Below are 25,866 nucleotides of genomic sequence, written 5' to 3' on the forward strand. Positions count from 1 at the left end.
GGAAGCCCAGAGCAGTGTTCTCAAACTTTTTGACCTCAGGACTCCTTTATACTTTTAAAAAATTATTGAGGAACCCAATAATAAAGAGCTTGTATTTATATGGGATATATATTTACTAAAACAGAGGAATTTTAAAATTATAAATTAAAAGATAAATTTTAAATCCCCATTGTGTGAAACCTTTAAGATAACTTTAAACTGTTCATGGGTCAAAGGCAACAATGGTTCTCAACAGAAGGTGAGGGAAGGGATTTCTGTCCTGTATGGAAGGCTGGCATTGTCTAGAGTCACTGTCTGTCACAACTGAAGGAGTGCTAGTGGCATCTGGCGAGGGAGAGGCCAGGGATGCTGTTTTACAGCCCTACAATGCATAGGAAAGGCACCTACAACAAAAGAATTATCCAGCCTTAAATGTCAATAGTGCAGAAGTTCAAAAACCCTGCTCCACCGACATTTAGAAAGCAACTCCAATGTCAATCTATAGGAGAATCAAGAAATAAAATAAAGTATATTCACCCAATGGAATATTACACAGCAATGAAAGTTAACAAACCAAAGCTGCTCCCAACAATAAGGATGGAACCTCAGAAAGTTAAGTCTTGGACTAATCAAAGTACATGTCCATTTACAAATCTAAAACATAAAGTTTAATTTGTCTTTTAAGGATAAATGCATACAAAATAAATCCTTTTTTTTTTTTTTAAAGCAAAGGAATAGTTAACATAAAAATCAGGACAAGGCTGGGAATTCCCTGGCAGTCCAGTGGTTAGGACTCCAAGCTCTCACTGCTGAGGGCCGATCCCTGGTCAGGGAACTAAAATCCCATAAGCCGCGTGGTTCAGCCAAAAAAAACAAAGGCAAAAACAAAAATCAATAAAAGAAAATCACGACAAGGTTGCCAAAGGAAGGTAGCTGTGACAGAAGAGAATCACAAAGTTTTATATCTGGGTGAATTCACAGTACTGTACACGACGTCTTTTGCATGCCTCAAGCATTATATAAAACCTTTTTTAAACAATGAAACAATCAATATAAGTGATGAGGGACTTCCCTGGCAGTCCCGTGGGTAAGATTCCACGCTCCCAATGCAGGGGGCCCAGGTTAGATCCCTGGTCGGGGAACTAGATCCTGCATGCATGCCACAACTAAAGATCCCAAGTGCCGCAACTAAAAGAGCTCTGTGCCACAAAGAAGAGCCCGTGTGCTGCAACTAAGACCCAGCACAGCCAAAATAAATATTTTAAAATAAAATGTTTAAAATATATATAACTGATGAATTTCTGAAAATACGTGGAAATTTTAAATATACTTTAATGCCAAGAAATTTTTTTTACTTCTATGCTGAAACTATTCTTTAGTATAAAAAAATCCACAAGTAAATAATTACCCCAAGCTTTTATTTTTGGCAATTTCTTTTCTTTTTAATTTTTTATTTCTTAAGTCCAGTACCCTATCCCCAGACTTTTTTTTTTTTTAATAAATTTATTTATTTATTTTATTTTATTGGCTGTGTTGGGTCCTTTTTGCTGTGCACAGCCCTTCTTTTAGTTGCGGTGAGTGGGGGCTACTCTTCGTTGTGGTGCACGGGCTCCTCATCGCCGTGGTTTCTCTTGTTGTGGAGCATGGGCTCTAGGCGCTTGGGCTTCAGTAGTTGCAGCACATGGGCTCAATAGTTGTGGCTCACAGGCTCTAAAGCATAGGCCCAATAGTTGTGGCGCATGGGCTTAATTGCTCCACAGCATGTGGGATCTTCCTGGAGCAGGGCTCGAACCCATGTCCCCTGCATTGGCAGGTGGATTCTTAACCACTGCGCCACCTAGGAAGCCCCCTATCCCCTGACTTTTTATTTATTTATTTAAATTTATTTTATTTATTTATTGGCTGCTTTGGGTCTTCGGTGCTATGCATGGGCTTTCTCTAGTTGCGGCAAGTGGGGGCTACTCTTCATTGTGGTGCATGGGCTCCGCATTATCGTGGTTTCTCTTGTTTTGGAGCACCAGCTCTAGGCGCTTGGGCTTCGGTAGTTGCGGCACACAGACTCAACAGTTGTGGCTCATGGGCTCTAAAGCACAGGCTCAATAGTTGTGGTACACAGACTTAGTTGCTCCACAGCATGTGGGATCTTCCTGGGGCAGGGATCGAACCCATGTCCCCTGCATTGGCAGGCAGATTCTTAACCACTGCACCACCTAGGAAGTCCCAACTCCATATATTTTTTTAAGCTCTTTATTGGAATATAATTGCTTTACACTCTTGTGCCAGCTTTTGAGGTACACCAAAGTGAATCAGATGTATTTATACATATATCCCATACCCCCACCCTCCTGCGACTCCCTCCCACCCTCCCTGTCCTGGCCCTCTAAGGCATCGCCCATCATCGAGTTGATCTCCCTTTATTATACAGCAACTTCCTACTAGCTATCTATTTTACAGTTGGTAGTGTAAATATGTCTATGCTACTCTCTCACTTCGCCCCAGCTTCCTCTTTGCCCCCCTGCCCCCCCAACCCTGTGTCCTCCAGTCCATTCTCTGCATCTGCACCCTTATTCTTGCCCTGTCACTGGGCTCATCAGTACTATTTATTTTTAGATTCCGTATATATGAGTTAGCATACAGTATTTGTTTTTCTCTTTCCGGCTTACTTTGCTCTGTATGACAGACTCTAGGTCTATCCACCTCATTACATATAGCTCAATTTCATTCCTTTTTATGGCTGAGTAATATTCCATTTCATATGTGTGCCACATCTTCTTTATCCGTTCATCTGTTGATGGGCATTTAGGTTGCTTCCATGTCCTGGCTGTTGTAAATAGTGCTGCAGTGAACATTATGGTCCATGTTTCTTTCTGGATTATGGTTTTCTCTGGGTATATGCCCAGTATTGGGATTGCTGGGTCATATGGTAGTTCCATTTTTAGTTTTTTGCCAACTCCATATTTTTTTATATTAAATGTACCAAAGCAAGACAGACCTGCCAGCCCAATGAACACCCCAACATAGGCTTTGAAACTGTTTTTCTAATTATATTCTATGGCACTATTTTCATTGAAAAAGTCTAGGACTGTATTTGTATTCAAGCCTTTAAAAAGGAAATAATTTGCTTAGGTCTCCTCCCCTTAGACTTACTCTGTTACACAAACAATAACACAACTATAAATACCTACAAGTGTATAGATTAAATGAACAAATCAAGTGTGGCTCCTTTGGTGGAAGAATTTAAAATCAACTATAACATCAACAATAATTTTAGCATCAAAGGCAATTTATGTAGAAAATCATCTGCACACTAGAGGGACTAACCTGGTGGTGCAGTGGGTAAGACTCCATGCTCCCAATGCAGGGGGCCTGGGTTTGATCCCTGGTCAGGGAACTAGATCTCACATGCAGGCCGCAGCTAGTTCACATGCCACAACTATGAGCCCACATGTCACAAGTAAAGATCCTGTGTGCCACAACTAACGCAATCTAAATAAACAGAAGGGAGGGAAGGAAGGAAGGAAGGAAGGAAGGAAGGAAGGAAATCATTTGCACACTAGAATAAAAATCTTTTCTAGCTATGAGAACTATGCCTCCAAATACCCTTTCATCTGGTAAGAAATCTTGACATAAATGTATCATAATGGCAAGGGGAAAGAAAGTTTACAAACAGCAGTCTTTCAAAACAAGAAATCTCTTTATCTAGGAAGTAGTTTACAGTGTTTCATAAAAGCAAGTGATTTCTTACACTGCAAGGCAGGAAAGTGTCATGACAGATCTTACGATTCAATTTGTCAAAGGTACAGAGAAGACAAAAGAAAAAAAATCAGTAAATATAAATGCAGACATAGTACGAAATTCTCTTTTGGAAAAAGTAAAAAATTAAATTCTTTCCATGGAAAAGTACCTGATAGATAGTGATCACACGACAGAGAAAGCATCATCGTGGCATTAAAAAAAATTTTTAAGAATTTAGAAAATACTAATTTAAAATGATCAATGTTTTCTTTACTGTTGGACTCTTCTTTCAAGGCTACTATTTTTAATTTGAAGCCAAAAGTAATCTCTGATCTACATATCAATAAAACATTTAAACATGGAACAAACATGCTTTAAAAGTTATGAGAGTAAAAATCATTTTTAAAACATGGAAACTTAATCATGAGAGATCTGTGACTGTCATGAAAAGGGCTAAAAAGAGAAACTTTGAGCAATTTTCAATAAATGTGAATTAAGAAAAAAAAACCTTAACTCTGTTAATTCCAATTTTCAGGAAAATTAAAATCTGGGTCAGGACAGACCTCGCAAATTATGCAATCAATGCCAACTAATATTTCTACTTGAATAGAAAAAAAGGATTGTTCTCCTATGACTAAGAAGATTTAGAAACGATGCACTTTCTACTATTATGCAGCAGTATGACAGGGACTCACACGACAGTCAGAGAAAGAGATTTCAACAGTTTCTAAAACTTGTGTTTCCCGTAACTGTGAGTTCTGACTAAAAGGCTGCTGGGCTTGGGCTGTCTCCCTCGGGGAACTTTGGGAGGAGGAGCCGCTTCAGGGGAAGGGCGAGAGCGGCCCTGGACGCACAGCACCTGCAGCGGCTGCTGGGCTACGACCGGCCGGCGGCGCCCTCTGCGGGCGGGATGCTCAGCCAGCCCCTCGCCGACTTCCGCGCGGCGCCGCCCACACGCCAGCGGGATCCCGGAGCCTGCGGGACCCAGGGAAACACTCGTTGCCACTACCTCTACAGTGAAGCCCGCGCAACTGTTACATCTGAGATTACCGAAACTATTTAGAGCTATGAGAAGAACTCACCGGAGGCCATGTAAATTACTCTTAGGTTCTTAGTTTCAAGTAGTAAAACGACAGCCAAATTTTGAACTATTTTGAGAGCATATATGTAAGTGCAATTTCATATACAAACTTAGAAATTATATTCCTAACGATTCACAATCGCATAAGCCATATGCAGTATCAACTATATTAGAGGAAAAACAAGTTTGGAAAACATCAGACGGTCCTTGGTTGCTTCACTTGTTAATGAATGCAAGAAACACTAAAGAATTACGGCAGTCTGCACATTTTTGGGTAACTATCCATCCAAAAGATCAAGCTTGAGGGTGAAGGATTTGCTAGACCTTCATCCTACAGGCAAGGTTTGACACAGTACCTTGCCCACGTGTTTGTTGACCATTTACTCTTAATCTTGATACCAAGACAGGGCTTCCTTGACATGAGAACGAATCTAAAAATATTTTCAATGTCTACTAGATGAGTTTAATTTTCCTCAAGATCACAAATATTTATAATAAACACAAATGCAATCATGATACAAGCACAAAGGAAAAATCATAATCTGTTACCCAATGCTTCTTACTGATTATAAAATATGGTTTAATAAACATACAGCCAAACCTTCATTAATGTTCCCAAAAATGAACTCTACGTGGGCCACATTTGGTTTGTTTGACTCATAATTTTTCTTTGTTGTTAACAGCAAGACAAATGTCTCCATTTGCCTGGTCTTTTGGAAGGAGGCACAGTCCCTCTACACAAACTCCTTCAATAGTGTGATACTGAGAACTATGCTGACTGGCAACTCTTTAAATACCACTATCTTATTAAAATGAACCTCTAAAAGAAAATGAAAAAAAACTCCTTGTGTTTGTCTGGTTCTTTACTCTGCTTTTTACATACAATACTTCAGTTTCATTCTTAAAAAGTTTTCTGTGAAATTATGAGACTAAGGCTCAGAAATGGAAATCCCTATCCTAAAATGCAATAGCAAATAGTACAGTGATTGCACATTTAATATCCCCCAGACCCAAACCCTAAATATAACTGACCTCTTTGTTCAACTTTCCTGCTACCACAAAAACAAACAACTAAAGCCCAATAAATTAAGAATAAATCTGCAGCACCAAACCCAGATGGTTTCACAGAATTATGCTCAATTTTTAAGAAATATAACCCAATGTTACTTAAGCTGCTTCTGAGCACAGGAAAAAAAATAAATAACAAGCTTTAAAATCCTTAAGAAGTAAGGTTAAAGTGGGTAATAAAACTTAACAATTGGCCCAAGAAAACTGCAAAACAATTTTATTTAAGAATACTGATGAGAATTCTTTTAAAAATGAGCAAGCAAAATCCAAAAGCACATAAAAATAATAAACCATGACCAAAAGGTTATTGCAGGAATATAAGAATTGTTCAGTATTAGTACACGTGATACATAATTCTTTGTATATGTGTATTGAGTGTGTGTGTATATGGATAAGTATATCTGAACATACACATATTCTCTAGCTCTGTTCACTGAAAGGGCATGGGAGCAACACCCCAATATCAATAAGCACCTAGATCTTGGATTCTAAATATCTGAGGTAGGGAACGTTCAAGATGAGCCTGAATCTTTCACTGTGCCTGAAAGAAAGGGAGTACTCAGAGAATGATGGGAACATGTCAGAAGGACAGAGAATTCATGTGGAAGGGTTCCCATGGGCCAAACCTATGACAATTTAAGCATCAATATAAATAATATTATTGAATTATAACTCCCTGAATAGAATAGGAAAACATAAATCCAAATTGATAAAAAATAAACGAATAAATTGAAAGCTTGATAAGGAACGAGAAATGTAGTTTTTTGAAACCAAAAGAATAACTTTGGAGCAGAGAAACATAGAAGACACTCTCTTAATCAAGCAATCAAATCGAACATTACCAGTAACAGAACAAAATGAAGTTGTGTGCCACCTAATAAGATATAATTAAAAGAATACAGCATCAACTCTGTGATATTCCTGCCAAAGATGCCTCAAGAATATAATCATGAGGAAACACCAAACAAAAATTAAGGGAGTCTCTAAAATAACTGGCTTGTAATCTTCAAAGATGTCAATATAATGAAAATCAAAGACAGACTGAGGAAAATTTGAGACTGAGTGATGCTAACAAACTTGAAAACAAGAAAATGCAACACTTCACTTTGGACTGGATACTTGTGCTACAAAAAAGATTGCTATAACAAATGGTGAAATGTAAAAGGTCTAAAGATTAGATGACAGTAACCTATCAATGTTATTTAACTTCTTGATTTTAATGTATATACTGTGGTTATGTAGGAAACTATCTTTGTAGGAAATACACACCCAAGCATTGAGGAGCGAGGGGGGCCTAAAGGCAAATTTTTCAAGGAAATAAAAGTTCTTTTGTACTATTAATGCAACTTTTCCAAAAGTTTGAGATTGTCTCAAAGTTAAAAGAGAAAATTACTTTAAAATACAAAGGAATAAATTTAAGAAATGTTCAAGATCTGTGTAAAGATATCTTTAAAATATCCTCTATAAGGACTTAACAGAAGACTTAAATGGAAAAGCATACCGTATTTGGGGGCAGGAAAACTCAATATCTTAAAGATATTTCTCTACGTTTCTCTATTAAGTTTATTTCCAACAAAACTATAAATAGGTTTTTTAGAACTTGACATACTTATTCTAAAGTTACATATAATGAGAAAAAATAAGAATAACCTGGCAAGTTCTAAAAATATATCATAAAGATACAATTAAAACACTGAGGTAATGGTACATAAATAGGCAGACTGCTGTAATAGGCATAACTTTCAATACTACACTGCTTAAGTAAATTATCATACACACATACAATGCAATACTGTGCAACCATTTAAAAAAAAGAAGCTCTACGGACTTCCTTTGCCATCCAGTGGTTAAGAATCTGTGCTTCACATATATACAATGGAATACTAGCCAAAAAAAGGAATGAGATTGAGTTATTTGTAGTGAGGTGGACGGACCCAGAGTCTGTCATACAGAGCGAAGTAAGCCAGAAAGAGAAAAACAAATACCGTATGCTAACTCATATATATGGAATCTAAAAAAATGGTACTGATGAACCCAGTGGCAGGGCAAGAATAAAGATGCAGATACAGAGAACCTGAGGACACAGGGCTGGTGGGGGGAGGGGGGTGCCACGGCGAAGGGGAAGCTGGGACGAAGTGAGAGAGCAGCATTGACATTTAGACACTACCAAGTGTAAAACAAATAGCTAGTGGGAAGCAACTGCGCAACACAAGGAGATCCGCTCAATGACTCATGATGACCTAGAGGGGTAGGATGGGGGTGGGGGGGGGGGTGCAAGGGGGAGGGGATATGGGGATATATGTATAAATACAGCTGATTCACTTTGTTGTACAGGGTAAAACAATTATACGTCAATAAAGATCTGAAAAAAAAAAAAGGGAAGAGAGAGAATCTGTGCTTCCACTGCAGGGAGCATGGGTTCAACAGGGAACTAAGATCCTGCATGCCATGTAGTGCGGCCAAAAAAGGAAAAAAAAGCTCTCTATATATTTACATTTTAAAAATCTCACCCAAGGAGGTGGGGAAAGGGGAAATTAGACTAAGGTAGCCAAAAAGTACAAGTTTTCAGTCATAATACTAGGGATATAACATACAACATGATAAAGATAATTAACATTGCTGTATATTATATATGAAAGTTGATAAGGGAGTAAATCCTAAGGGTCTCATCACAGGGAAAGTTTTTTTTTCTACCTATTTAATGTTGTATCTATATGAAATGACAGACGTTCACTAAACCTACTGTTGTAATCATTTCATACATAATGTATGTAAGCCAAATCCTTCTATTGTACACCTTAAACTTCTACAGTGCTGTATGCCAATTACATCTTTTTTTTTTTTTTGGCTTTAAGCAACACAGATTTATTCTGTGGATACAAAATGTATGGAGGTCAGAAGTCCAGAATCATTCTTATTTGGCTGAAACCAAGGCATCAGCAGAGGTGCGTTCCTTCTGGAGCCTCAAGGAGAGGATCCTTTCCCTTCAATTACATCTTAATAAAACTGAGGGGGGAGGGGAAGGTCACAACCAAGTTTCAAAGTTAAATGAGAAAAAAAATTCAAAACAGTATGTATAGGTATTACCATTTGTGTAAAAAAAATGTATACATATGCATATACACATATATGCTTGTATAGAATATCTTATAGAGAATATACAGACTACGTCTGGAAATTCCTAAAAGAAACAGTTTTAACAATGGTTGACCAATTAGAGGAAACTGCCCATCTGATGGCCAAAAAGTGAGAATATGTACTTTTTACCCATTTATAGCTTTTCAATTTTATACCTTGTATACCGTGCATTGACTACTTAAAATAATAAATATTTCTTTAACATATATGTACATAAATAATACATTTTTAAAAATAAACAAAAACAAATAAATAAAATTATCAAAAAGGAATGAAAAATGAATTTCCCTATCTCAGGGCCAGATTCTTCCTGCTAATGAAAGCTGCCTGAATGCTGTAGACTTAGAGTTCTCAGTAAAGTCTCCAAATTTTAAGCAAGGGTTCCTTTTGAAAATTAAATAAAAACAAAATGGATAAGATAAACGACCAGCAAAAAAAAAAAAACTGCCTCATCAGTACCATAAGTCTCCCACTCAAAGGGATGCCTGTGACCCTGCTGAGTACTTGGACTCCCAAAACAGAACCAAAGCAACAAGACTGATTTTCGATCAGAGAAACAAAAGGATGCCCTAGGACTAGAATTTAAACAAATGTCTAGTGGAAAAAAAGAGTTAAAAGATGGAGATAAAGAGAGAGCCAAAGTGAAGGAATTTGTCTTCTTTAAGCTCCTTCAACAGGAAAAATATACCTGCAGGAAGAATGTTCTGATGAACAGAAGTGAGTACTTCTAAGGGTCAAGAGAAGCCCAGCAGGTGAAAAATACCCCCGTTCAGATTACTCCTCAATGCTACCCATCTCCATCTGCGGGACCTGCCTGTGACCAAATAATGTGTACTTTCCCAGGGACCAGACTTTCTAGAAAGAGCCCTGAAGAACAAACACGTATGCTCTGGGTCTGAGTTCTGGTTCTTCTTGTGAGTTTGATTAGGGAATGACACTGAGGACCTTAGTCCTGCAATGCCTGACATACTCTGGATCACTGGGAAAACTTTGGATTTCTGAACCTGCAATGCTGAAAATGAGAACAAGAATATGAACTCCTCAAAAAGTGCTGTCACTCTCACACATACATACACACACACACACTCTAAAAGATCCTATTTGTCCTTACTTTGGCATTTCTAAATTCAAACTTTTCCCATTCCTTCTTTAGTAAATAATAAATCAATATTCAGAATATCTATTTTGTACAGCTATCAAATATATTTTCAAATATTTAATTTAACCTACTAAGGCTTGAGTGTTAAAAGTCTAAATAATTTTAAATATAGCTTTGGGCAATTTTACTGATGATTACACATTTAAACTATTACTATATGTCCTTCAATTTGGTTTTTAAGTCCCACTAAAACTAGACATTTTCCAAATTTAACAGAGAGACATCATCTGTATACGCCCTAATTCATCCAAAGCCCTCTTTATCCTTTCAACCCATGCCAGACTACAGGGTTTAATAAGGGCTATGAGGACTTTCTAAATTATCAAGCTATGGGCAATCATAAGTGAACATTCATTATCAACAGGCTTGAGCACACAGGGAGAGATTTCAGCAAAATAAAAGACAAAAAACAAGGCTTAGTAAACTCTGATAACTTAGAAAAGGAAAAATATGCACACCCTAAATCTCTGTGCAGTGCAAGATTACGTATCACAAAGGTGGAATGTAAGTCCTACCTGGACAGGGGTTCCCAAAGCACAGTCACTAGAAACCTGGCCTCTAACCACCATTTTAATAAAGGTGTTGTTTTTCCTATACATGTATAGGAACATGTTTTTTCCTATACATGTTAATGTACAGGAAATTTGTTTTTTCAACTGAGCCTTTCTTACTATAAGTATAATAATGTTCACTCTCAAAAAAAATTTTTTAATGAAGGAAAATCAAAATTACCAGTGATCCCACCACAAGGTTAGCATTCCAGTGTTATTTTTCTCTAGACATATACACATTTATAAACATATTTAAACACAACTGGGATCATCCGATGTATACAATGTTGTATACTGCTTTTTTTTTTTTTTTTCATTAAACAAAGAAGGGTTGGAATTACCTAATATTTTTAAATATTCTTCCAAGTTAGGAATAGCACAGCACAGAGTTCAGTTAAAATACCTCCTGTACTAGACACTTAGGTTATTCATAATATTTAGTTAGCAAAATATATTAGATCAGTATTTCATGGTGGGGCTAAATAGCAGGAAGCCTTTTCCTCACAGGAGTTTGGTAAGTGAGCAAATGAGAACCACAGCTCTAGGGACCAGCTCTAGTGATATGCTGAACATAATGCCTGTACCTGGCCAGCCTCCTTAATTCATACATTCACAAATACTTACTGGTTTGCCTTGATCCCCTTGTTTTCATTTCTGGAATTATGTTTGGTTTGTAACAAATTGAGAAAACAAAACTGATGAGCAGCCAGCCTTAAAACACACCTGCAATGAGCTCAGGGAAGCAGAGTGGAAGAGTGCTGGCTATTAGTGGCCCAGAGACACCTGGAAGAGAAGACCTAAGCGAGTCAGGTTTAAATTTTTCTCAAGCTGACCGTAAACAATCCTCCTTTGAGGTCCGGCCAGAGCGTCTAAGAAAAGCTAATCAGCTTTCAGCAATAGCAAATTCTTTAAATGTGTGTAGGGGTTTGGGAGGTGGTATTTAAAGCTATACTTACACTTCCCATCAGACAAGACTGAGAAAATAATAATTGTTTCTAAAGTGGGAGAGGGGCTAATGGATTGCCTGAGACCTCTGCTAATCAAACTGCAGTCTGCAGTCCTACCTGATTTAGTAGCTTATATCAATATTTTTATAAGATGTGACACAGAACAACAGAAAACAGAGTACAGAACAGGTGGCAAAGTATTGGTTTGTGAAATTTTTGTTTCAGTTTTATACGTGTGGGGGGGAGGGGGGACATCAGGATGGGTAAAATGTATTTCCTACCATGTACCTGATTTTAATTACCTTAATTTTTTCATACATGTAAGTGCCATTAATTTGTATAACAAAGGTTTAGTGAGCACCCATACTACAGTGCTGATGAGAAAATAGCGGGCTGGTGGGTTGTAAGTGAATAAAAATATTTGGTCCCTGCCCTTGCAGAATTCTTACAGGTTAGAAACAAACTATCAAATAATCACATAAATATCAGATTAGAAACTGCTAAATGGGGACTTTGTAGGTGATGAGGTGGTTAAGAATCTGCCTGCCAATGCAGGGGACACGGGTTCAATCCCTGCTCCAGGAAAATCCCACATGCTGAGGAGCAACTAAGCCTGTGCACCACAACTACTGAGGCTGCGCTCTAGAGCCCGTGAGCCACAACTACTGAGCCTGTGTACCGCAACGACTAAAGTCCACAAGCCTAGAGCCCATGCTCTGCAACAAGAGAAGCCACTGCAATGAGGAGCCCACACACCACAATGAAGAGTAGCCACTGCTCGCTGCAACTAGACAAAGCCCATGTGCAGCAATGAAAACCCAACGCAGCCAATAAATTAATTAATTTAAAAAAATACTGCTAAATGTTATGGAAGGAAAAGTTTAGTAAATTAAGATCGGTTATCATTAAGAAAGCTGATTTAAATTGGGGAAAAGGAAGGGGTGACAGGTCAGGATTGTCTGAGAAACTGCGTTCAAGAAAAGACCAGAAAGATGTACTTGGAAAGGAAGAGAGTGGGAAGGAAAATCTACCTGGCAGAAAATGGCACTTTCAGTAAGGGTCTGTACAGTTTGGGGAAATAAAAAGCCAGTGAGCAGAAAGGCAGAACCATCTAGTGATAAATAAGGCTTAGAGGGGAGCTTGGGATAGAAAGAGACAATGCAAGAACTTTAAACATCCAGAGGGCCCTTAGAATGATCCAATTTGCATTTTGAAAGATTACTGAATAGGGAAGAGATATCAAGGGGGCTGGAGTGGATACAGAAATGGTACCAGGTAGAGACTAGAAGACTCATCTGATTCATATTTAGGAAGCAGAAGTGACAAGGTTTGATGATGGTACAAATGCGATGGCTGAAGAGCCATGAGATGTCTGGGATAACTCTCAGGTTTCCCCAGTTAAAAATGCAATGCAGTGAGATGCATGAAAAACTCAAGAGGAGCAGAGCTGAGAGGAAAGATCACAGTTTGGCCTGTTATAGTTAACAAGTAGAGATGCCAAATTAGTAACTAAAACTGGATGGAAATACATAAAAAGGAAGTGATCACCAAAAGGGTTCTGATAATACATTATTCTGCTCCTTAAATATTTACCCACAGTAATGTATAATACAAACCCAAAGAAATCTAGAATAAATTTTAAAGTCTCACAGAAATAGATTCACAGGCTTACAAAAACAAATTTATGATTACCAAAGGGGAAAACTGGGGCCGGGGGGGGGGGGGGAGATAAATTAAGAGATTGGGATTAACATACACACACTATTATATATCAAATAGATAATTAACAAGGACCTACTCTACAGCACAGAGAACTCTACTCAGTACTCTATAATAAACTATATGGGAAAAAATCTGAAAAAAAAAGATATATGTATAACTGAATCACTTCGCTGTACACCTGAAAGTAATACAACATTGTAAATCAACTATACTCAATATAAAATAAAAATTAAATTAAAAAAAATTTTAGGTCTCTATGGAACAGTGATTCATAAATATCACAGTAGCTGAAGCCGCTGTGTATCTGAAAACATAGAGCAACAGTGTAACTAAACAATCACATTCAAAATAATCCTCCTTCATGAAACAGTAAGGAATCACTTGTCTATTGTGTTCACAATATGCTCCATATTTAACACAGTGCATAGCACACAGTAGGTGTTATCTACTGAGGACATGTACCAACTATGAGGCAAAATAAACCACCCAGCAAACATAAGACAAATGGCACAAATAACAAGCAATTCTGCAAGGAAAAACTGTACTATGAAACATACAAATGTACAAACAATGACATTTCTCAGGGAAAAGAAGGGAAATAAGTTACTTAGCACAAACTTAGTTCTCATACCCGAATAGATGCTAGGTTCTGTTCCCTAAGAATCAGCTTAATTTCACTTTTCTAGGGAAGATCATCCCCAGGCAACTTCACCGATCCCCAGAAGTCCCTAGATATGAGAATCAAATGTAATAAAAGCTTGATGTTGAAAAGCTATAGTAAAATCTCATCTAAGTTATCAAAACAAAACAAAAAAAGTTAAAATGGCAATTACTGTTTTTATTTTCCCTCTAAAGTCTCCTCTTTCCAGATTTTCTAACAAACATGGATTTTTATTGGTTTTTTCTCCTGTTCACAAAGGTCATACCGATACACAGGAGAAAAACCCAAAGATGCACATATATACGAAGGAGACAAATTAACTATACTCCCATTTCCCAGAAGTAACCACCTTCAATATTTCTCGTGGAGCTTTTTCTGTGCATATAAGGAGATGGAAAGTAAAGAGTGATACACACCTAGACTTAAGTCTATAAATGAGATTACAGAACACTGCTATGGTAAGGATATAAGACTGAGGAAAGACTAACTTAAAGTGACAACTGAGCTGAGCTATCTAAAAGATGTGATGGAATTAACCAGACAAAGAAGCGCAGGCTGCTGGGGTAGCAGTCTAGGTAGAGAGAAGAAGAATATGAGCTGGGTACCAAGCCCTAACCAGTCAGGGAACTGGGGAGAGGGAGGAGACCGGCTGACCAAAGCCTTGCTGAGAGGGTTGAGAGGACTTGATCCTCAGGGAAAGAATGATACGAGGCTATTGAAAGAGAAGCAAGGTAGACAGACTCCTCAACGGGATTGTCCCAATTGCTTAGGTGGGAAAAGGATTAGGCCTTGCAAATGTGGACTTGGATGATCAGCATGTTCTCCCAAAGGGTATAAAGGGTAGGGGGACAGAGGAATCTTTGGGGAGGGGAGAGGGGGGTGAAGCTGCAGGGAGAAAAAAAGAATCCAATATTTTTAAATTTATATTTTAGGCTTCATAAAGCCTTCTAGATTGGTAAGGATAAAGAAAATACAGTGACTTTAACTATGGTACAACTCCCAAGAAATTTTTATTAGAAATGACCGTAGGAAAGAAAAAAAAGAAAAAAATGAAAGTAGGAAGAGAAGCATTAAATATTCATATTATAAAAAAGAAAATATAAATTTTAAAAGACTGAAAGACCTGCATTAGACACTGAGTTTAATGACAGCATGGAATGTACCTGTTTTATCACCGTATCTCTAACATACAACAAATAAATCAATATCAAGGTAAAAATCATTATGAGCATTACCTACGAAAAAAGACTGGGCTAACAGAAAGGGATGATCTTAATGACATCCAGACAAGAAAAACACAGCACTATAATTAGGACAAAGCCACATATGGAGAATTCTGCCTCTAAGAAGTAGTCTTGGTGGTGGAGCAGGAAAGAGTCAATAGGCCCTTTAAAGGCCTGGAGAAAGTATCTCTCCATACTACTATCCTTACTTGCTCATTCACTCATTCAAGAGAAAATGGCGGGGTGGGGTGAATTGGGAGATTGGGACTGCCATATATACATTACTAATAAGAAAAAAATATCAAATTGTACACTTTTAAAAAAGATTAAAATCTGATAAGTAAAAACAAAACAAACGAGAGAAAATATTTAATCTGGCAATTCCACTACTAGGTATATATCCAAGAGTAAATTAAAAAGAAAAAAAAAAAAGCATGCCTACAAGAACTAGTTCATGAATGCATGAATGTTCATAGTTCATTATTCATGACAGCCAAAATGCAGAAACAACCCAAATGTCCATCAACCAACGAACAGACAAAATGTGTTATATCCATACAATGGAATATTACTCAGCCATAAAAATGAATAAAGTACTGAAACATGCTAGAACATGGATGAACTTTGAAAATATTATGCTAAGTGAAAAAAATCTAGCCACAAATGACCAAGTATTATATGATTACATTTACATGGAAAGTCCAGAATAGGCAAGTCTATTGAAACAGAAAGCAGATTGGTTGTTGCCAGAGGCTGGGACAGAGATTGGATTTGAAAGAAATGGGCAATAACTGCTAATGGGAAAGTATTTCTTTTTGAGGTGATAAAAATGCTCTAAAATTAACTGTGCTGATGGTTGCACAATTCTATGCATATACTAAAAATCATGAAAAAAATCCACTTTAAATAGGTGGATTTTATGGTATGTGAATTATATCCCAGTAAAGCTGTTATTAAGAAAGAGGATATTTTGAGCACCTGGGGCACTATGATAAACTACTGGAAATAGAACAAAGAAAATAAGACACACACACACACACACAAAATCCGTCCTCAGAGCTCTAACATTCTAGTACGGGAGAAAAGCCAGTAAACAAGCAATTAGAAAACAATGAGAAAGCCCTGGATGATTAAAATGTCTAGAAGAGAACTCAATACACCAGATTTTCGTCCTTAAATTGAAATTTAAGTCTAAGAAACTTTTTTAAAATTAAGTACCAGTTCAGCCTCTTAAAATCTGCATTCTTACAGAATGTTAATAGACTCAAGCATTTGTGCACGTGCAACGTTTAAAACATGTTTTTAAGCTTACAAAAGCAACAGATTAGTCTGTTAATAAAAGGAAACAAGTCTCCGATTTAAACTGTATTGCCACGTTCGTGGGGTGCTGTAAAGATTATGTGTAAACTTTTCATAAGATCTTCAATTATAAGACAGAGGGCCTAAAAAAAAAACCTGAACAACTGTGTGACACATTCCAAAACAAAGCCTGGGGGGTGGGGAGGGGATTAACAAGACAGGAGAACGCTGGCTAACGATCATAAAGAACCAAGTGCTATAAAGTAAAAACGGACCTTTAAGATTTAAAGCCACTAATTTTCAACCCCGACACTTCGAAACTAGTATATTAGTAACCGTTGCCATAGAAACAGTGAAGCTGAGTTTCCCAAGATTAAAAATAAAAAATACTGCAAATTCAAGTGGGTGAAATAGGGCAAAGTTTGGTCCGAACGTAGGTGAACCGAGCCTACCAAGAAACTTCCACAAGGATAAGGGTGGACCGACTGCAACTTTCAACTTACACTTCCAAAGCAGCGCTTGATAAATCACCCCGCAGGGTAATTTACCAACTGCTAAAAAAAAAAAAAAAGTTTGCCCTCTCTTCTCCAGGGGGAGGAACCAGACAAAAACCCTCCCAGGCATCGCCCACAACCAAAGTCAGACCGTGCAGATGTGCGTGGTTGCAGCTCAAGTGGAGACTGGCTCCGAGTTCACCCGGAAAGCATCCGAAGCGAGCATGGCTGGTTTCATTGGCTGAGCCCCGAGGGAAACCCCAAGCTCGAGCCCCGGAGCCCCAGCCTGCCTGGCTCCTTTCTTCAGATTCCCACCCCCCGCCACGTCCCATGCCTGGCATTCCACGCGACCCACTCCAACTTATATTTATTAAGCAGCCACTGTCTACACTGCATCGTGGCTACAGGCACTGCAGGAAGAAATGGCCCCACGCCGGAAAAACCAAAAGGACAGCCACAGGGGCTAAGGACGAACACGGGAGAGGGGCCGGCTGCATACGGTGGGGTGGTCTGGAGAGGAGCCCTCACCCTCACCCTGCCGGTCGTGAGAGTCCGAGGGGAGAGATGGCCCCGAGGGGCGCACCAGGCCCTGCCTCCCCGGAGTCCGCCGCAGAGCCGACTGGAAGGGGAAAGGTAAGGGGTCGGCATCCCCGGACCAACCGCGCGCTCCTCTGCTCCAAGGAGCTCGCCCTGGGAGAACGGCGAGCGCGGGGACCGAACCCCCGTGGGGGCCAGAGCGGGCTGTCACTGGTTCCCGCCTCCCACTCCCGCGACCATGGCCGGCCGCTCTCTCCTCAGCGTGACAGCCGCGGCGGCAGCGGACCGAGCGTCTCCGGCCCGGCGTCCCCGCTTCGCCGGACGCCGGCACCCCCCACTGCCCCGTGCGGAGCGAGGCGGACCGACCGGGCCCCTCCCCCACCGCCCCCATCCTCCGGACTCCGGAAAAGCGGTTACCTGGAGCGCGGACGGGGGTGAGGACACGACCCCCAGGAGGAAGATGAGAAGGAATACGGCGGCCTCCGGCCCAGGGAGATTTGGGAAATTTGGGAGACTTGTTCCGCACTGGCTGACAGCTGTCCGCTGCGCACGCGCACCCTGCCTCCAGTCGCCCGATCCCTCCGCCGCTCCTCACCCTCCCGTCGAGGGGCTGGGAGGCGGCGGCGAAGGCGCGCGCACAGCGCCAGCCTGCTCTCCCTGCGCGAGGGCGCGCGCGCCGTCACGTGACCGCCGGGGCCCGACACTTATCGGGTCACGTGAACTTCCAAACAGCTTAAAGGTGCCAGGCACCTTCTTGCTTGAGGCTTAGTCCTCCGCCTCGTTCACAGCCTAGGCTCTCCGCCGCGCTCCCTGTTTTCTGGAGATGGACATGTCCCCTTTTGCCCAGAAGGGGAAGACAACTAGAGCAGAAGGAAGGAACAGGTGCACAGAACCTTGCCTGGAAGCGCCTGCCGGGTTCCCGCAGGGCTGGACCTGATGGAGTCCACGCGCCACACGTCGCCCTGGGCTCCCTATGCGGGCCTATGGCGGCGTCCGGCGCGCGGACGTCAGAGTGGCGTTGCCATGGGTGGGGCCTCGGAATGCCCAGCTGAGTCTGGCCGGCGATGACAGCGGCTTACGGCTGGGGCTTCTGCGCCTCCAGACTGAAATGGGAGATCCCGAGTGGGCCAAGGGTGTCTGCCTGTCAAGCCTTTAACAAGTAACTCAAGCAGGGAGCTGTGTGGTTAGCCGAGGGGAGCGGAAACGTCTTGTGTTCCAGTCACCTACGCGGAACGAGTCCCGCCCCCGCGCAGGTGTGCTCTTGAGTTGAGGAGTCCCGAGGTGGCCCCGATAGTAATTTGGATTGGGGGTTCTCCCAGAAACTTGGGATGACAGCAGCATGGCCTGAATGGTAGTAACAGGAAATGCAGATACCTCGGGACCCGGCAGAACGTACCGAAATTAGCTTGCTACAACTTGTTACTTCTGCGCTGCACCTCTGCCTCCAAGGTGTCAGAAAGAACCACACAGACCTTACTTAATTAAGCCTTTATACTACCAACGACAGATGGCTGAGCACCAGGTGTTCTGCAAAGCTAAACAATTTTTTTTAACTTCCCCTAGGGTTCCCAGCTGGGTCCCTTGTGGCGGTTCCCCTAACGTCTTCTCAGCTGAGAAAGATTGGGCAGAACCTTACACTTCCGAGCATAGTTGGGCTGTCTCATGTGCCGAGTTTTCTGCTACAATCCACTGATTTCTGCTTTTTAAAATATCTGAAGAGGTCCTCTTATCGCACCCTAGAAGTCTTTTCTCACTGGAAGGAGCATTGCGAGGACAGATGAAATATGGGTGATTAAAGCTAATGGGATTATTGGATTATTAGTCATTATATTAGAAACATTACCCATAGAGGTACACGTTTGAAGTTCTGTAACATGTAAATTCAACTGGGACTTTTCCAAATGTGTAGCCTATGAGGATCCCAACCCTCCTTACAAGGATATGCTAAAACAATAAACATATAACAACATGCATTTAGGGCTTACTGTGAACTTGACACTGTTTTAAGAGCTTCACATATATCTATTAAATTAATCCTTATAATCATTCAATAAATAGGTATGATTATTATCTCCTTGTTACAGATATGAAAACTGAAGTATTGAGATCAAGAAATATGTCAAACAGCTGCTAAACACCAGGATCCTTGGAAGCCATATGCTGTATTAGACCAGGTAGGTAGTACACCAAAATTTAAAAGCCTGGAAACCTGAATTCCAGTTCACTCAGAATTTGTAGACACATGATATTACACAGATAGCATGTGTTGGACACAGTAAATTAAGTCTCAGTTTTTTCATCTGAAAAATGAGGGTGACATATCAGCTTTGCTGACTTTGAGCATTTTTGATCATTAAAGAAGATAATGTACAATGTCAAAACATTTCAAAAGTTGTAAAGCTCTGTGTGAATCTATTAAGCACTTCACAGTTTTGGAAATTGAAGTGAGCCTACTAGAAAATCCACCAGATTCATGTCACAGAAGACAGTGTTGTGTCCCCAATGTATTGAAATACATCTGCTGTAAATTACAATGAAAATTAATATTTTAGCCATATAGTAGATTAATTTATTTAGGTCCAATTAAAAACACCAATTGTAATAAAATGCCAATTGTATAATGGATACGTAAAGTTTTCCTTGAAGCTCATGTTGTGTGAACTACTGTTCACCTCAGAGACGATAACCTGTAAATTTCTTAAAATATGTATAATGCAGCAAATTGACAAATTGATACGCTACTAAATAATACAGTCTAATTTTGAATATATTTAAGTCCATTATACTTTTGCAAATATAAAGAAATAATAGTAATACTCATTAATGTTTCTATTTATCATTGTCATACAGGTATAATACAAATCAACCAATAACTAGATGTTTAGATGATTTTTCAAAGTGTCACAGTGCGTATGATAGTACCTAATAAAATTATAAATCTTGGTACCTATTGTCTCTGTCCTGTGTTCTGAAGTTCAGATCAATTTATCCCTTACCTGGATTATTACAAACGTTTCCTAATAATCTCCTTACCTCCAATGCATTCTCCACTCACCCCTTCCCCCTCTGACTCATCTTCCGTACCGCAAGTGAAAATTATTCTCCAAAAATAAAAATCATGATTCAGTTGGGTGATCATGATTCCACCCAAATGAAACACTTCACTAATTCCCCATCTTTATCAAAGCTTTCCAGTCTTTTTCCATTAAGGGAGTCACAATGGCCAAGAAGAATATGGTGACCAAGGATGTGGGCTAGACATTGAAGTGAGTCAAGCCTCTGTATTAAGCTAAATATTCAGTTTGGATACCATAATGTCTGTGCTTAATATAAGAAAGACATCTAAAAGTACCAGTTAAAGTATTTAATTTTCCCATCAAAATATATGAATAAAATTAAAGCTTTGGGGAGGTATTTTTCCCTAAGGCTTCCAGTTCTCCATGGGCCATTGCCCTAAACTTGTACATGTGTGTTTGGAAGGGTGGGGAGCTGGGGGAACAAGGGAAGTAGTTTATGTTTTCTTTCACATCAAGAAAAACATTGGGACTTATGACATCAAATAATAACACAAAAAATTAAATATTCATCCATTTTATTTTGTTTTGGTTTTCTCATTCATTTTAACAAATAAAAATAGAACTACATACCTAAGTTGAAGTTGCAAACTCCATATTTATAGTTGTTAGTTTATTATTAGTTTATTAGTTTATTATTGTTATTTGTACTATGTTTTATGAACAGATTTTGGATAATGATACTACTATGAACATCACAGATGTGGCCTCTCATGGAACACATAATAAAGCCACAATGAGATACCAACATACACCCATGAAAATGGCCAAAAATAAAAACTAACACATTGGTGACAACGTTGATGAAACAGTACCACCAATAGAAATACATATACCTATGCATCAAACACATACACTAAAAGGTTTATGGAATTACTTGTGAGGCCCCAAACTGGAAACAACCCAAATGTCTATCAGCAGTTAAGGAAATGTTGTGGCTAGCGTGAACGTCTATCCGGATCACTCAAACTTTCTCCACGTCAGCAAAAAAGCTGCTTCACTTTCTTATCATTTGTGTGTTCACTAGAGTAGCACTTTTAATTTCCTTCAACAGCTTTTCCTTTGTATTCACAACTTGGCTAACTACTTTGCTTGAGAGGCCTAGCTTTTGGCCTGTCTTGGCTTTCAACACGCCTTCCTCACTAAGCTTAATCATTTCTAGCTTTTGATTTAAAGCAAGAGATGCGTACCTCTTCCTTTCACTTGACCACTTAGAGGCCACTGTAGGGTTATTAATTGGTCTAATTTGAACATTGTTGTGTCTCAGGGTATAGGGAGGCCCAAGAAGAGGGAGAGAGAGGGGGAAGGGTGGAGCAGTCAGAACACACACAACATTTATCAATTGTTTGCCAGCCTATATGGGTGTGGTTTGTGGTGCCCCAAAACATCAAACAGTAACATCAAAGATCACTGATCATGGATCATCATAACAAGTACAATAACAAAAAAATTCAAAATATTGTGAGAATTTCCAAAATGTAACACAGAGTCGTGAAGTGAGCAAATTTTACTGGAAAAATGGTGCCCATAGACTTGCTCAATACAGGGTTGCCAGAAACCTTCAATTTATAAAAACTGCATTATCTGCAAAGCACAACAAAACAAGGTATGCCTTATTAATTTTTTTTAAATAAAAAGGGGGATGATTTTTAAAATATTTTCTCTCCTAAGTTTGCTGAAATCACTTCTGGTTAGTAAGGAAAGCAGCAGGTCCATTTATGACAGCATATGACAGTACCGTGTGTGTGTTAACCAGCTGCTTTAGTCTGTATGCCAGAGGTTTAATGGAAGAAGGTGTATTGTTTTACATTGTAAATCCAAGAAAAAAATCACCTGATTAATAAGTCTATCTTATATCTAACCATTAGATACCATATAATTTCCAGTGTATTAAAGTATATCTGATTTAAGCCAATCTATGGAGATAACCTATTAATTGATTCATTCATTCAAGCTTTATTGAAATATGCTAGGAAATAGTTACTCTGGTACGAATTATAGAAACAAAATGTTCTATCTGGCGGAGGAATTATTGTCTCTGCCAAAATCAAAACAAATTCTTTTTTTTAATACATGTGCATACTTAATCTATGTTTTATCTTAATACTTATTTTCCATAAAAAATGCTTTTGGGTCTTCAGCAAATTAATTTTAAGCAAAGGGCTTTTGTTTATATATCTTTTAAGTGGAAAACTGACATTACCTGCTAAAGTTGAACATAAGCATACCCTGTGACCCAGCAATTTCTCCCTTAAGTCTGCATCAAAATACATGTTAAGAGCAGCATTATTTGTAATTTCCAAAAATATATTACTAAAGATAAAAGGTAGAGGTCAGTGTTTATGGTTTTAATAATCATAGAACAGGCCATATATTTCAGGTAGAGGCCAGATGTGCCTCTCTTAGGCCTCAGGTGGAGCCAGAGATAAAAGAAGAAAAGTTTTAGGCCCGTGAAGTCCCTGTGATGGGGAAGTAGTCCAAACTGACCATGAGAAGAGAGATGTCCTGCTAGTAGTAAGCTTGTGATGGGTGAACCTGAGAAGGGTTGGAATTTGTACCAGAGTCAACTAAGCCATCCACTGTGGTGGAAGGGGAGGAATTTGGGGGGATACTAATTAGTACCTCATCAGGGTTCCAGTCTAAACACATCTCTTGTACTAATGATCATAGAGTACCTGTAATTTCACAGGAGATCCTTCATCACTGAGGAGTTCTTTACCCCTCCACCCTCAGGCATGAACTTAAAAGATCCTTTCACTGAAGGAGACATCAGATATTGTATTGCTATTTTTATAGTCTCAGATTATAAACAAAATAAAGAACTCTGCATCTTAGATATGAAATCTGTATATTAGTTGGAAAGAGACCACAAAATGTTGCTATAACAATCCCTGGTTTTCAGAGCATTACCAACCTTTTTTTTTTTTCAACTCATTTCTCTGTTAATTTCTGTCTCAGAAAGATGGCTTGCTTCACCTCTCCAGCAATAGCTCTTTCAGTATCACAAAGCAGGATCCAATAGTCATGGGCTTTCTTCTGCAGAACAAAGCGTTGCCTTATATTTTCATATTCTATAGTTCCCCTCTATTTTGTTGAATTCACTGATTTTAATATTTCCCTTCCTCTGTACCTGACTACTCCTAATCTTTGTTTTCTGCTCAAATTCTTCCCATAAGGTATTCTGTCTGATCGATGAGTCCAATTTTCAGCTTGAAGCTTTATATTTTCTAGAGACCTTGCACTGTCTACAGTGATCAAGTATCCTGTTCCACCTTCCTTAAGTGCTCTTCCAATCATGCATAATTGACATCTCATCACTCACATAAAGTTGTAAATGGTTTCTCTCCTTAAACTAATATTAATATAGTTTGGGTCTTTGTCATATTCATTCTGTTATGATAAATTACAAAATATGACCACAAATTTCTCCCATGCTCCTATGAAATGACTTTGCTCTTCCTTCCATCAAAAGGTTATCTATTTCCCCACTCTGTGAATCTGGACTCATCTTGTGACTTGATTTGATCAACAGAATGTGGCCGAGGTGATGTTCTGTGACTTCCAAAGCCAGATCTTAAGAGACACTGCAGCTTCTGCTTTTACCTTTTTATGATGCTGCCTTGAGACCGTCATGTAAGGAAGCCAGTCTAGCCTGCTAGAGAATAATGGTCACATGGGAAAGAACCAGAGCTCCCAAAGGACATGTGAGTGAGGCCACCTTGACCTTCCAGCCCAACCGTCTTTCAGCTGAATGTTTCTGTACCAGTGAGCCCAGGTAAAACCAGCAGATAAACTGTCAACTCATCCAGAGAATCATTTTAAAATCATAATAAATCATTACCACTTTAAGCTACTAAGTTTTGGGGTTGTTTATTATGCCACAATAGATAACTGATAGTATTCTCTTCTCTGTCTTTTTCTCACGTTAGTGATCCCCTGACCCTCCATTGTCTAATTAAAATAGTTTCTTTTCTTTTTTTCTCTTCCCTCAGTTTCAGAATTGATCTGTATATAACTGATCTGCGCAAGACAGTTATTCAAAACTTTAGCATCATCACTTTAGAATCAAGAGATCCTTTCCTCTCTTTTGGAGACCTTTGATGTACTTTCAGTCTTTCCTGTTTTTCTCATTTCAACTTCCTCTTCCTGTTACATGACAAAGTGCACTTAACTTTCTCAAGTAGTTTTGCTTCATTAAGAGCTATCATCTCCTCTAAAAGGTATACTAGGTTCTTACTTGTCATATTTCTATAAACTTAAAACTTCTCTACAGATTTCTTTATATTTTCTTCTGGAAATATATATTTTCACTGAATTTAGATTACTTTTTAAATGCTTCCTGATTTTTATCTAGCCCCTTCATCAGAGAGATGCATTCCTACTTTGTTGGCTATTCTCTTCAAATGATTTCTTAGCTTGTGAGGTTACTGATATTCCAGTACCTTTTCAGGAGCTTCTTGTTTTTTCAAGTGAAGTGTATCTTTCTCAGCAATTCGTGTTTAGTTACTTGGTACGTTCAGTTCCTTTTTAGAAAGTGCACAGCATCTCAGGGCACCCCCTGTAAATTCTGCAGGTCACTGCAGCTTACTCCAGCAGCACAGGCCTTGGTCTAGGTTCCCCAGGGTTCCTGTCTAAACTGTTCCAGGAAATAAATGCCCTGTTTCTAAGCTGTGATTTTTTTTGGAGCAGTGATTGTCAAAGTTTGTTCCAGGAATTGGCAAGGTTAAAACTATTTTCATTATAATACTTTAGACTTTATTGGCATTTTCTGCTCTCATTCACAGTGGGATTTTCTGCAGCTACAACTAGGAGTGATACCAACACTGCCCTGAAAGCTAATGGAAAGGCATCTGTAGTATTGTGTTTACATTTTTTGTTTTAAAACCTGATATAATAAATGTCCACGGATAGACCCACAAAGACAATTTTCAAGAATGTTAAGGGGGTCCTACGACTAAAAAGTTTGAGAACTGTTTAAGAGAACATACCGTTAAGAAAGACTAAATTTCCCTGTCAATTCCTGGGATGCTCCTTGGAGAAGTCCCTCCTTGAGGCGCCCTTTCCTTCCTTGGGGCGTCTGACCCAGCAGAGGGGTCCGGAACTGCCGCCGCGGGGCGTCCCCAGCGGGGGCTGCCGGCTGAAGCCACCGCTGTGCTGTGGTGTGCTGCTGCCGAGTTGGGGAGACTGGCGGGTCGGGG

At 39.4% G+C, this 25,866-nt stretch overlaps 1 protein-coding gene and 1 long non-coding RNA gene across 12 annotated transcripts in view; one reads left to right on the top strand and one right to left on the bottom strand.

Moving 5' to 3' along the window:
* KDM4C (lysine demethylase 4C) overlaps positions 1–18,510 on the bottom strand; it is a 414,703-nt gene extending 396,193 nt beyond the window's left edge. For 8 of the 10 annotated variants that reach the window (XR_009051206.1, XR_009051205.1, XR_009051207.1 and 5 more), the window contains exon 1: positions 18,012–18,196. The gene's annotated coding sequence lies outside the window, so the exon portion shown is untranslated. Of the gene's footprint in view, positions 1–14,011; positions 14,109–18,011; positions 18,197–18,487 lie in introns of those variants that run through there. The other 2 variants (XM_057720399.1, XM_057720400.1) reach the window with 2 other exon arrangements.
* A 148-nt stretch (positions 18,511–18,658) lies between these two features.
* On the top strand, positions 18,659–24,505 carry LOC130844190 (uncharacterized). 2 transcript variants are annotated; one of them, XR_009051208.1, is made up of 3 exons: positions 18,659–18,847; positions 19,679–19,768; positions 24,201–24,505. It is a non-coding gene; the product is annotated as an uncharacterized LOC130844190 (long non-coding RNA). The 2 variants fall into 2 exon arrangements; XR_009051209.1 differs by lacking the exon at positions 24,201–24,505 and adding an exon at positions 20,445–20,537.
* The last annotated feature ends 1,361 nt before the right edge of the window (positions 24,506–25,866 follow it).

The sequence above is a fragment of the Hippopotamus amphibius genome, chromosome 2 (assembly GCF_030028045.1).
Source record: "Hippopotamus amphibius kiboko isolate mHipAmp2 chromosome 2, mHipAmp2.hap2, whole genome shotgun sequence".
NCBI lineage: Eukaryota > Metazoa > Chordata > Mammalia > Artiodactyla > Hippopotamidae > Hippopotamus > Hippopotamus amphibius.